The sequence below is a fragment of the Muntiacus reevesi genome, chromosome 2, assembly GCF_963930625.1.
Source record: "Muntiacus reevesi chromosome 2, mMunRee1.1, whole genome shotgun sequence".
Taxonomy (NCBI): Eukaryota; Metazoa; Chordata; class Mammalia; order Artiodactyla; family Cervidae; genus Muntiacus; species Muntiacus reevesi.
In genome coordinates, this window is record NC_089250.1 from 230,220,949 (window position 1) to 230,233,614 (window position 12,666).

At 40.1% G+C, this 12,666-nt stretch overlaps 1 protein-coding gene and 1 non-coding gene across 4 annotated transcripts in view; one reads left to right on the top strand and one right to left on the bottom strand.

The window, feature by feature from the left end:
* The window catches only part of N4BP1 (NEDD4 binding protein 1), a 54,306-nt gene that overhangs the window by 22,679 nt on the left and 18,961 nt on the right, over positions 1–12,666 (bottom strand). The gene's annotated exons all lie outside the window — the stretch shown is intronic.
* TRNAV-CAC (transfer RNA valine (anticodon CAC)) lies at positions 9,494–9,566 on the top strand. Its single transcript has one exon. It is a non-coding gene; the product is annotated as a tRNA-Val (tRNA).

Below are 12,666 nucleotides of genomic sequence, written 5' to 3' on the forward strand. Positions count from 1 at the left end.
TTAATGTGGGCATCTTTTTAAGATTTCCAAATGGGAAACATTTTACTATCACTTGTTTGAACTTATGCTGCATGTAGATTGTGGTCTAAAGTTGTTTTTTATTTTGAAATTGCAAAGATAGTTCATAGAAGTTCTGTGTACTCTTTACCCAGTTTCCTCCAACCATTACATAATACATATTAATAACTGTAGTACAAAATCAAAACCAGGACAATAACTTTGATACAGTAAGTGCATACAGTTCTATGCCATTTTATCACAAGTATTGCTGTTCAGTCACTCAGTCATGTCTGACTCTTTGTGACCCCATGGACTGCAGCACGCCAGGCTTCCCTGTCCATTGTCTCCTGAAGTTTGCGCAAACTCAAGTCCATCGAGTCGGTGATGCCATTTAACCATCTCATCCTCTGTCGTCACCTTCTCCTCCTGCCTTCAGTCTTTCCCAGCATCAGGGTTTTTTCCCCTATTGAGTCAGCTCTTCTCATCAGCTGGCCAAAGTACTGGAGCTTCAGTCCTTCCAATGAATATTTGAGTCCTTCCAATGAATATTTGAGATTGATTTCCTTTAGGATTGACTGGTTTGATCTCCTTGCAGTCCAAGGGACACTCAAGAGTCTTCTCCAACACCATAGTCCGAAAGCATCAATTCTTTGGCACTCAGCCTTCTTTATGGTCCAACTCTCATATCCATACACGACTACTAGAAAAACCATAGCTTTGACTATACGGACCATTGTCAGACAAGTAACGCCTCTGCTTTTTAATATACTGTCTAGGTTTGTCACAGCTTTTCCTCCAAGGAGCAAGTGTCTTCTAATTCACAAGTATAGATTCATGAAAACACCACTTCAATCAAGATACAGAATTATCACTACAAAGATTTCCTTCATGTTATTCTTTTATAATCACACTTTACTGCACTTCCATCTACTATCCCTACCCTTGGCAACCACTAATCTGTGATTTTGAGAATGTTATATAAAGAGACTTATACCATATGTGACTTTTGAGACTGGCTTTCTTCACTCAACGTGTGGTGCACGTATCACCAGTTCATCTCTTATTACCACTGAGTACTACTCTACAACATGGATTATGTGTTTGGCTGCACTGGGTCTCAGCTGTGGGACACGGGACTGTCGTGTCCTGTGGGATCTTTTGCTTCAGGCGGCACACGGACTCTCTAGTTGCGGGATGCAGGCTTAGCTGCTCTGTGGACCTCTCCTGTGTCGCAAGGCGGGTTCTTAACTAAGAGACCACCAGGGAAGTCCTCTTAACTAGTTTTCTAATCATCTCTCTACTGAGGGACATTTCCGTTGCTCCTGTTTGGGGTTATTACAAATAATGATGCTCTTAACAATCATGTACAGGTTTTAATGTGGATTTACATTTTCATTTCTCTGAAATAAATGCCCAGGAGTGCAACTGTTGGGTGGTATGGTAAGTACATGTTTAGTTTTTCAAGGAACTGCCAAAATATGGTCCAGAATGACTAAACCATTTTATGTTCCCATTAGCAATGTATAAAAGACCCACTTTCTCTGCATCCTTCCGAGAATTTGGTATTGCCAACTAGCTTTTATTTTAAAAATTCTAGTTAAGAGTTTTCCCCACATAGTTCAGTTAGTAAAGAATCTGCCTTCAACGCAGGAGACCCGGGTTCGATCCCTGGATCGGGAAGATCCCCTGGAGGAGGGCATGGCAACCCACTCCAGTAGTCTCACCCGGAGAACCCCATGGACAGAGGAGCCTGGCAGTCTACAGTCCATGGGGTCGCAAAGAGTTGGACCCAACTTAGCAACTAAACCAAACCAATAAGAGTGCAGTGTATCTCATCACGGTCTTTGCCATTTCCCTAACGGCATGTGATGCTGAACATTCTGCATATTCTATTTACATCTATAGTCCCTCTTGGGTGAGCTGTTGCTCATTTCTTTTAGTTCACTTTCTAAAAACGGACTCTGTAGATTTTACTATTGAGCTTTGAGAGTTCTTCATGTATTCTAGACATGAATACTTTGTGAAGTAAGAGGCTGGCAATTTTTTCTCCTATAAGCTTGTTTCATCCTCTTAACAGGATCTTTTGTGACGGGAAACATTTTTCATATTAATGAAGTCTGTTTATTGGTTTTTTTCTTTACCAAGACTTAGGTCCCAAAGACTTCTTGTGTGTTAGCATCTAAAAGTTTTAAGTTTAAAGCTAGAATCCATTTTGAGTTAATTTTAGTATCAAATGCAAGGTTTAAGCCAAGGTTCATGTTTTTGGTTGTGGATATCTAGCTGCTCTAGCATCATTTCCTGAGAAGACTATCTTTTCTCTATTAAGTTGCTTTTGCATGTTCGTCAAATAACTGCTGGCCATACTTGTGTGGGGCTATTTCTGGGTTTCCAATTCTGTTCCATCAACTTATGAATTTATCCCTTCACCAACACCACACCAATACCACACAGTATCAACTACCGTAATTATATAACATTTTGAAATTGGATAGTGACTGCTCCCACATTTTTCTTCTTTTAAAAATTATTTTCAGCTATTCTACTTCCTTGGCCTTTCCATATCAAATTTTAACTTAATCTTATTTAGCAATTATGTTAAACTTGCACTTTGATTTGAGGATAAATTACGTCTGTAGACTCTTGCATGAACATATTTTCTCTTCATTTCTCTAGATCTTTGCTTTCTTTCATCACTGTTTCATACTTTTGAGCATACAAGTCCTATAGATGTTTTGTGAGGTTTACACCCAAGTTTTTCATATTTTTGAGTAACTGAACATGGTACTGCATTTTAATTTTGGTTCTTATGTGTTCACTGCTAATAAACAGAAATACAACTGATTTTTGTATGTTGACCATATATCCTGTAACCCTGCTGATCCAATTTCTAATTCCAGGAGTTTTCTATATTCCCTGGGGTTTTCCAGGTAGACAATTACATCATTTAGATTTTTTTCCCCCCTCATCTATATGCCTTTTACTTTCCTACCTTGCTGTACTAGCTAGAACTTTCAGCATTGTGCCAAAGAGCTTACTGACAGGTAGTATGCTTCTTTTGACCTCAATCTATAAAGAAAACATGCAGTCTTTCACCACTAAGTTAGATTTTTGTGTATATTCTTTATCACATTAAGGACTGTTGTTCAGTTGCTAAGTTGTGTCTGATATTCTTTGACCTCCATGGACTGCAGCACACCAGGCTTCCCTGTCCTTCACTATCTCGCAATTTGCATAAATTCATGTCCATTGAGCTGGTGATGCCATCTAACCATTTCATTCTCTGCCATCCTCTTCTCCTTTTGCCTTTAATCTTTCCTATAATCAGAGTATTTTCCAATGTCAGCTGTTTGAAGCAGGTGGTCAAAGTAATGGAGCTTCAGCATCTGACCTTCCAATGAGAATTCAGGGTTGATTTCCTTTAGGATTGACTGGCTTGATCTCCTTGCAGTCCAAGGGACTCTCAAGAGTCTTCTTCAGCATCACAATTCAAAAGCGTCAATTCTTTGGCACTCAGCCTTCTTTATGGTGCTCCAACTCTCACATCCATATATGACTACTGGAAAAACCACAGCTTCGACTAGAGAGACCTGTGTCAGCAAAGTGATGTCCCTGCTTTTTAAAACACTGTCTACATCTGTCATAGCTTTCCTTCCAACAAGCAAGTGCCTTTTAATTCCATGGCTGTAGTCACTATCCACAGTGACTTTGGAGCCCAAGAAAATAAAGTCTGCCACTATTTGCACTTTTCACCCCATCTATTGCCATGAAGTGATGGGACCAGATGGTACCATCTTATTTTTCTGAATGTTGAGTTTTAAACCAGTTTTTTCACTCTCCTCTTTCGCCCTCACCAGGAGGCACTTTAGTTTCTCTTAACTTTCTGCCATTAGAGTAGCATTATCTGCATACGCGAGGTTGCTGATATTCCTCACAGCAACAGTGATTCCACCTTGTGGTTCATTCAGCCCAGTATGTCGTGTGATACACTCTGCACAGAAGTTAAATAAGCAGGGTAATAATTACAGCCTTGTTGTACATCTTTCCCAATTTGGAACCAGTCAGTTGCTCCATGTAGGGTTCTAACTGTTGCTTCTTGACCTGCATCAAGTTTCTAAGGAGGAAGGTAAGGTGATCTAGTATTCCATCTCTTTCAGAATTTTCCAGTTTGTTGTGATCCACAGAGTTAAAGACTTTAGCGGAGTCAATGAAGCAGAAGTAGATGTTTCTCTGCAATTCCTTTGCTTTCTCTAAGTTCCAGCGAATGCTGGCAATTTGATCTCTGGTTCCTCTGCCTTTTCTAAATCCAGCCTGTACATCTGGAAGTTCTCGGTTCATGTATTGTTGAAGACTATAACCTTGCTAGCATGCGAAGTGAGCACAACTGTACAATAGTTACAACATTCTTTGGCATTTCCCTTCTTTGGGATTGGAATGAAAACTGACCTTTTCCAGTCCTGTGGCCACTGCTGAGTTTTCCAAATTTGCTGGCATGTTGAGTGCAGCACTTTAACAGCATCATCTTTTAGGATTAGAAATGGCTCAGCTGGAATTCCATTATCTCCACTAGCTTTGTTTGTAATTATGCTTCCTAAGGCCCACTTGACTTCATACTCCAGAAGGTCTGGCTCTATCTGATTGACCACACCACCGTGGTTATCCCAATCATTAAGACCTTTCTTGTATCGTTTCTCTGTGTAATCCTGCCACCTCTTCTTTTTCTTGGGGACAGTTTTAGTCATCACCTCCTGTATAATGCTAGGAACCTCTGTCCATAGTTCTCAGGCACTCTGTCTAGTTCCTCAGGCACTCCGTCTAATAGACCTAATCCCTTGAACCTATTCATCACGTCCACTGGATGATCTGGGGTGCCCTCCACTCCTGGGCAGCAATTTGGCCCGAGGCAGCCAGCAGCAGTTGTGGGGTCGGGAGCCCTCTGCTCCTGGGTGTCCTCCAACACTGGCCTCTGCCTTGGCCCCTAGGCGGCATGCTGACCAACACTTTATGGCCAGTGAAGGTTTATACACTCAATAAGGACCAGCAGGGGGACAACCAGTGTGCCAGGCATGCCATCTAGCTACGTGGAGTAGCTAAAGGCACGTCCCTGCTAGTTAGGGTCTGATAAAACGTGGTCCCCTGGAGAAGGGAATGGCAACCACTTCAGTATTCTTGCCTTATGAACGGTATGAAAAGGCAAAAAGATACGACACTGAAAGATGAACTCCCCAGGTTGGTAGGTGTTCAATATGCTACTGAAGAAGAGCAAGGAAACAGCTCCAAAAACAATTAAAGAGGCTGAGCCAAAGTGATGATAATGCCCAGTTGTGGATGTGTTTAGTGGTGAAAGTAAAAGTTTGATGCTGTAAAGAACAATACTGCATAGGAACCTGGAATGTCAGGTCCATGAATCAAGGTAAATTGGAAGTGGTCAAACAGAATATGGCAAGAGTGACCATCAACATTTTATGAAGCAGTGAACTGAAATGGACAGGAATGAGCAAATTTAATCCAGATAACTATTGTTATCTACTACTGTGGGCAAGAATTGCTTAGAAGAAATGGACTAGCCCTTATAGTCAACAAAGAGAGTCCAAAATGCAGTTCCTGGATGCAATCTCAAAAACAACAGAATGATCTTGGTTCATTTCCAATGCAAACCATTCAACATCACAGTAATCCAAGTCTATCCCCCAACCAGTAAAGCCAAAGAAGCTGAAGTTGAACAATTCTATAAAGACCTACAAGACCTCCTAGAACTAACACCAAAGGAAAAAAAAAAAAAGATGTCCTTTTCATCATGGAGGACCAGTATGAAAAAGTAGGAAGTCAAGAGATACCTGGAGTAACAGGCAAATTTGGCCTTGGAGTTACAAAATGAAGCAGGGCAAAGGCTAACAGTTTTGACAACAGAATGCACCGGTCATAGTAAACACCCTCTTCCAATAACACAAGACAGCGGCTCTACACATGGACATCATCAGATGGTCAATGTCAAAATCAGATTGATTATATTCTTTGCAGCCAAAGACAGAGAAGCTCTATACAGTCAGCAAAAACAAGACCTGGAGTTGACTGTGGCTCAGATTATCAGCTCCCTACTGCAAAATTTAGGCTCAAACTGAAGAAAGTAGGGAAAACCACTAGGCCATTCAGGTATGACCTAAATCAAATCCCTTATGATTATTCAGTGGAGGTAACAAATAGATTCAAGGGACTAGATCTGGTAGACAGAGTGCTGAAGAACTATGGATGGAGGTTTGTACCACTGTATAGGAGGTGGTGACTAAAACCATTCCCAAGAAAAAGAAATGCAAGAAGGTCAAGTGGTTTTCTAAGGAGGCCTTACAAATAGTTGAGAAAAGAAGAAAAGTGAAAGGCAAAGGAGAAAGGGAAAGATATACCCAACTGAATGCAGAGTTCCAGAGAATAGGAAAAAGAGATAAAAAAGACTTGTGAACAAAGCAAAGAAACAGAGGGAAAAAATAGAATGGGAAAGACTAGAGATCTCTTCAAGAAAACTGGAGATACCCAGGGAACAGTCCATGCAAAGATCAGCACAGCAAAGGACAGAAATACAGCAAGGACCTGAGAGAAGCAAAAGACATTAAGAAAAGGTGGCAAGAATACACAGAAGAACTGTACAAAAAAGGTCTTAATGAACCAGATAACCACAATGGTGTGATCACTCATCTAGAGCCAGACATCCTGGAATGTGAAGTCAAGTGGGCCTTAGGAAGCCTTACTACGAACAAAGCTCATGGAGATGATGGAATTCCAGCTGAGCTATTTCTAATCCTAAACGATGATGCTCTGAAAGTGTTGCACTCAATATATCAGTAAATTTGGAAAACTCAATATATCAGTAAATTTGGAAAACTCAGTAAATTTGAGGACTGGAAAAGATCAGCTTTCAGCCAAATCCCAAAGAAGGGCAATGGCAAAGAATGTTCAAACTACTGCACAACTGTGTTCATTTCACATGCTAGAAATGCTCAATATCCTTCAAGCTAGGCTTCAACAATACAAGAATTGAGAACTTTCAGATGTACGAGTTCAACTTAGAAAAGGCAGAGTAAGCAGATCAAACTTCCAATATCCACTGGATCACAGAAAAAGCAGGGAAATTCAAAACAAAATCTACTTTTGCTTCATTGACTACGCTAAAGTCTTTGACTCTGTGGATTGCAACAAACTGGAAAATTCTGAAAGAGATGGGAATACCAAACCACCTTACCTGCCTCCTGAGAAACCTGTATGCAGGTCAAAAAGCAACTGTTAGAATTGGACATACAATGAATTCATTCAAAACTGAGAGGAGTACATCAAGACTGTATATTGTCGACAGATTTCATTTTCTTGGGCTCCAAAATCACTGTGGACAGTGACTGCAGCCACGAAATTAAAAGACACTTGTTCCTTGGAATAAAAGCTACGACAAACCTGGTGGCTTCCCTGGTGGCTCAGGGGGTAAAGCGTCTGCCTGCCACGTGGGAGACCTGGGTTCAATCCAGGTTGGGAAGTTACCCTGGAGAAAGATATGGCAAGCCACTCCGCTACTCTTGCCTGGAAAATGCCATGGATGGAGGAGCCTGGTAAACTACAGTCCATGGGATTACAAATAGTTGCACATGACCGAGCAACTTCTCTTGACAAACCTAGACAGTATATTATAAAAAGCAGAGACATCACTTTGCCAACAAAGATGTGTGTAGTCAAAGCTATGGCTTTTCCAGTAGTCATGTACAGATTTGAGAGCTGGACCGTAAGGAAGGCTGAGTGCCAAAGAACTGATGTTTTTGAACTGTGGTGCTGGAGAAGACTCTTGACAGTCCCTTGGACAGCAAGGAGACCAAACCAGTCAATCCCAAAGAAAATCAACCCTGAATATTCACGGGAAAGACTGATGCTGAAGCTAAAGTTCCACTACTTTGGACACCTGATGCGAAGAGATGACTCATTGGAAAAGACCCTGATTCTGGGAAAGACTGAGTGCAAGAGGAGAAGGGAGTGACAGAAGATGAGGTGGTTGGATGGCATCACTGACTCAATGGATATGAGTTTGAGCAAACTCATGGAGACAGTGAAGGACAGGCAAGCCTGTTGTGTGGCAGTTCACGGGGTTAGAAAAAGTCAGACACCAGTTAGCAACTGAACAACAACTACTGTATAATCATAAAGGATTTGTTTTAGGCTGAATGGCCTAGTAGTTTTCCCCACTTTCTTCAATTTAAGTCTGCATCTTGCAGTAAGGAGCTGATGATCTGATCCACAATCAGCTCTATGTCTTGTTTTAGCTGACTGTATAGAACTTTTTCATCTTTGGCTACAAAGAACATAATCAATCTGATTTCAGTATTTATTGACTATTTGGTGATGGTAAAGTCATCTGTAAAAGGAATCTCCTATGTTGCTGGGAAAGAGCTTTTGCTACAACCAGTGTGTTCTCTTGACAAAACTCTGTTAGCTTTTGCCCTGCTGCATTTTGTACTCCAAGGCCTGGTATCTCTTGACTTCCTACTTTTGCATTCCAATTCCCTATGATATGAAAAGGACATCTTTTTTTTAGTGTTAGTTTTAGGAGGTTTTGTAGGAATTTACAGAACTAGTCTACTTCAGCTTCCTTGGCATTAGTAGTTGGGGAATAGACTTGGATTACTGTGATGAATGGTTTGCCTTGGAAATGAACCGAAATTATTCTGTCACTTTTGAGATTTGCACCCAAGTACTGCATGATAGATTGCATTAACTGATTTTTCAATACTGAACCAGCCTTGCATTCCTGGGATAATCACCACTGGGTCATGATGTATAATTCTTTTGTATATTGATGGATTTTACTTGCTATTATTTTGTACCACCTTTGTCTGGTTTGGGCATTGAGAAAATACAGATTACAAATGAATACAGGAGTCTTCACTCCCCTTGTATTTTCTGCACGAGATTGGATAGAGTTGATGTTAACTCTTAAAAACACCTTGCAGACTTCTCTAGTAAAACAACTTGGGCCCAGTAATTTCATTTATGAGAATTTTTATATTATTAATTCAATTTTCCTAATAGCTGTAAGTCTATTCAAATGATCTATTTCATATTGGGTAAGTTATGGTAGTCTATACTTTTTCAGGAATTGGCTGATTTCATCTAAGTTGTCAAATTTATATGTGTAAAGTTATAGGATTTCCTTATTTCTGATGATTGCAGGGACTGTAGTTGATATTCTGGTATTAGTAATTTATGTCTTCTTCAGTGTTGCTGAAGTCTGTCAGTTTCATTGATTTTTTTCCCCAAGAACAAGCCTGTTATTTAATTAAGTTTACCTATTATTTTCAACTTCATTGATCTCCACTATTTCATTCCTTTTGCTTACTTTGAGTTTATTCTACTCATCTTTTTCCAGTTCCAAGGGGTGAAAGTTTACATTATTGATTTGAGACTTTTCTTCTTATCTAATTATGTGTTATATGTCTTTCATTTCTGCTTTAGCTATACAGACCTTGTTTCTGAAGTGTAGTGGTTATCATGTTTGCCTCACATGCAAAAGGTCCCCGGTTTGAAACCGGGTGGAAACAAACTTTTCTCTTTAGGCTTCCCTGGTGGCTCAGAAGGTACAGAATCTGCCTGAAATGCAGGAGACCTGGGTTCGATCCCTGGGTTGGGAAGATCCTCTGGAGAAAGGAATGGCTACCCACTCCAGTAATCTGGGATGGAGAATTCCATGGACAGAGGAACCTGGCAGGCTACAGTCCATGGGGTTGCAAAGCCTGGGACATGACTGACTGACTTTCACTTTAGCTACATCTCACAAATTTTGATATATATTACTTTCATTTTCTCTTCAGTTCAATGTATTTTAAAATTTCTCTTCAAATTATCCAATATTTAGAAGTTTGTTACTGAGTTTCTAAGTATCTGGATATTTTCTTATTATCTGTTATTCTAGTTTGATTCATTTGTGATCAGAGAACACACTCCACATGATTTGGTTCTTTCAAATTTGTTAGTTATTTTATGCCCAGGTTAGGTCTATCTAGATATACATTCTGTAGGCCTTGAAAAGAATGTGTACTGTGCTGTTGCTGGGCAGAATGTTCTGTAAACACTGATTAGAACCTTGTTGGTTGATGGTGTTGAGTTCTCCTATATTCTTGCTGATTTTCTGTCTAATGGTTTTATCATTTGTTAAGAAAAACATGTTGAAGCCTCCAACTGTAACTGTATATATGTCAATTTCTCCTTTTAGTTCTACCAGTTTTTCATTTTTATTTTGCAATTATTAGGAATATACACATTTAGCATTGCTATGTATTCTCAGTGAACTGACTCATCACTCTGAAGGGTATTTTGCCTGAATATTTTATCTGCATATTGCCACTCTAGCTTTCTTTTGATTAATGTTTACACAGTATATTTTCCCTTCCTTTTAATTTTAACTCACCTATATCAATAAAACAAGTTTCTTAAAGACACCATATAGTTTGGTTGTTTTTTAAATCCATTCTGATGATCTCTTTTTAAATTGGTATGCTTAGACTATTTAATTTTAGTGAAATTATTGGTAAGTTTGGATTTAAGCCTACCATTAGTTTGTTTTCAGCTTGTTCTCTATTTTTAATTCCTTTTCCCCTCTCTGGACTTCTTGTGCCTTATACAAGCATTTTTTAGTATTACAGTTTAATTTATTGCACTCTTTTTACTGTATCTCTTTATGTAGTTTTTATAATAATCAGCTACAATATACGCTTAATTTTCAGGCCACTTAAAATCAATATTCTACCATTTCAAGAAGAATGTATAAGTCTTACCACCCATACTATTGTGTTTTTTATTTCCTATATATTTATATGTTTTGACATCTTGGGAGGCCTTTCAGACATTCAGAGATTCCCCCACCTCCAGCCAGGGTTAGTTGATTCCTTGGAGTTGTGGGCAGACTGCTTAGAGCTTCCCTTTCACATACACAGACCCATTTTCCTTTTCTAATTCACATACCAAACCTTGTAACAATCCAAGGTCAGGTACCAAACAACAAGGCAGCCCCTGGGCCCCAAAGCCAGCAGGAGTTACCCCAACGAGCCAACCCTAACTGCTACAGCCTGCCCTGCTGTTTCTGCCCTTACTCCTGCTTCTGCCGTGCGCTCAGCTGCTCAGTCGTACACGACGCTGACTCCATGAGCTGTAGTCTGCCAGGTTCCTCTGTCCATGAGACTTCCCAGGCAAGAACACAGAAGTGGGTTGCCATTTCCTTCTCCAGAGGATCTTTTTGACCCAGGGATCGAACCTGCATCTCCTACATTGGTAGGCAGGTTCTTTACCGCTGTGGCACCTGGGATTCTGTCTCCTGTATATTGTCACCCTGCTTCTTTAACTTATATGCAGAGTACATCAAGTGAAATGCTGGGCTGGATGGCTCACAAGCTGGAATCAAGATTGCCAGGAGAAATATCAACAACCTCAGATATAGATGATACCACTCTAATGGCAGAAAGTGAAGAGGAACTGAAGAGCCTCTTGATGAGGGTAGAAAAAGCTGGCTTAAAACTCAACATTCAAGAAAACAAAGATCATGGCATACGGTGCCATCATTTCCAGGCAAATAGATGGGGAAAAAGTGGAAACAGTGACGGATTTTATTTTCTTGGGCTCCAAAATCAGTGAGAATGGTCACTGCAGTAATGAAATTAAAAGATACTTGCTCCTTGGAAGAAAAGCTATGATAACCTAGACAGTGTATTAAAAAGCAGAGACATCACTTTGTTGACTAAGGTCCATATAGCCAAAGCTTTTTCCTCTAGCCACGTATGTATATGAGAGATGGACCATAAAACCTGAGTGCCAACAAACTGATGCTTTCGAACTGTGGTGTTGAAGAAGACTCTTGACAGTCCCAATGGAATGAAGATAAACAAAAACAGGTCCTCACGTTCTGTCACAGACACTCCATTTTCTGTCCTTTGAGTTAAAACTGGAGGGCTTCTCCTGGGGCTCTTTTGGTGCCCTAGTGCCCATTTCTGCTTCCAGGTTAGGCTGTACTGAGTCCAGGCTAAGGGATAACAGAGGGGTAAAACTGGGAAACTCACCACCGGTTTGGCTGTACTGTGAACCATGGTCTTCTTTCCTGCTCTGCCTGCTGTTTACTTTTCAGAGTTCTCAAGTAGCTGCTCAGTGCATTTTGTCCAAGTTTTGTCACTGTATCAGTATGAGTGGCAGGGTAGAGTCTTATTCAGAACTGGAGTTGCTCCCTGCTGCCTGCTAATATGTAAACGATATTGCCTATTTAGCATAAGTAAGGTTGAATTCACAGGAGTCAAATATGCTGAGACTACTGTGCAGCTACTGGATAAGAAAGAGTTAGTTACATCCACTCGGCAACAGTGAACCAACCTGGAGAGAAATTTCTTCTCCAGATAACAGACTTCTAACACAAATACCCTCTTAAACAAGGGCTGATTCTCTAACTGATCTAAAATAAAGGTCACCTATCAACATATCCTGCCCAGACACAAAGCTTCCAATAGGCTTTTCAGATTTAATATGAAATATTAACAAAAAAAAGAGAAAAAAAACCTGTCAGAAGAAAGTATGGCAAATATAAGACAGAAACCCAAAAAGTAGAACACAAAATAGATGGAAACTAGGTATTCAGGGTAGAAAAGAAAAATTCAACAAAAT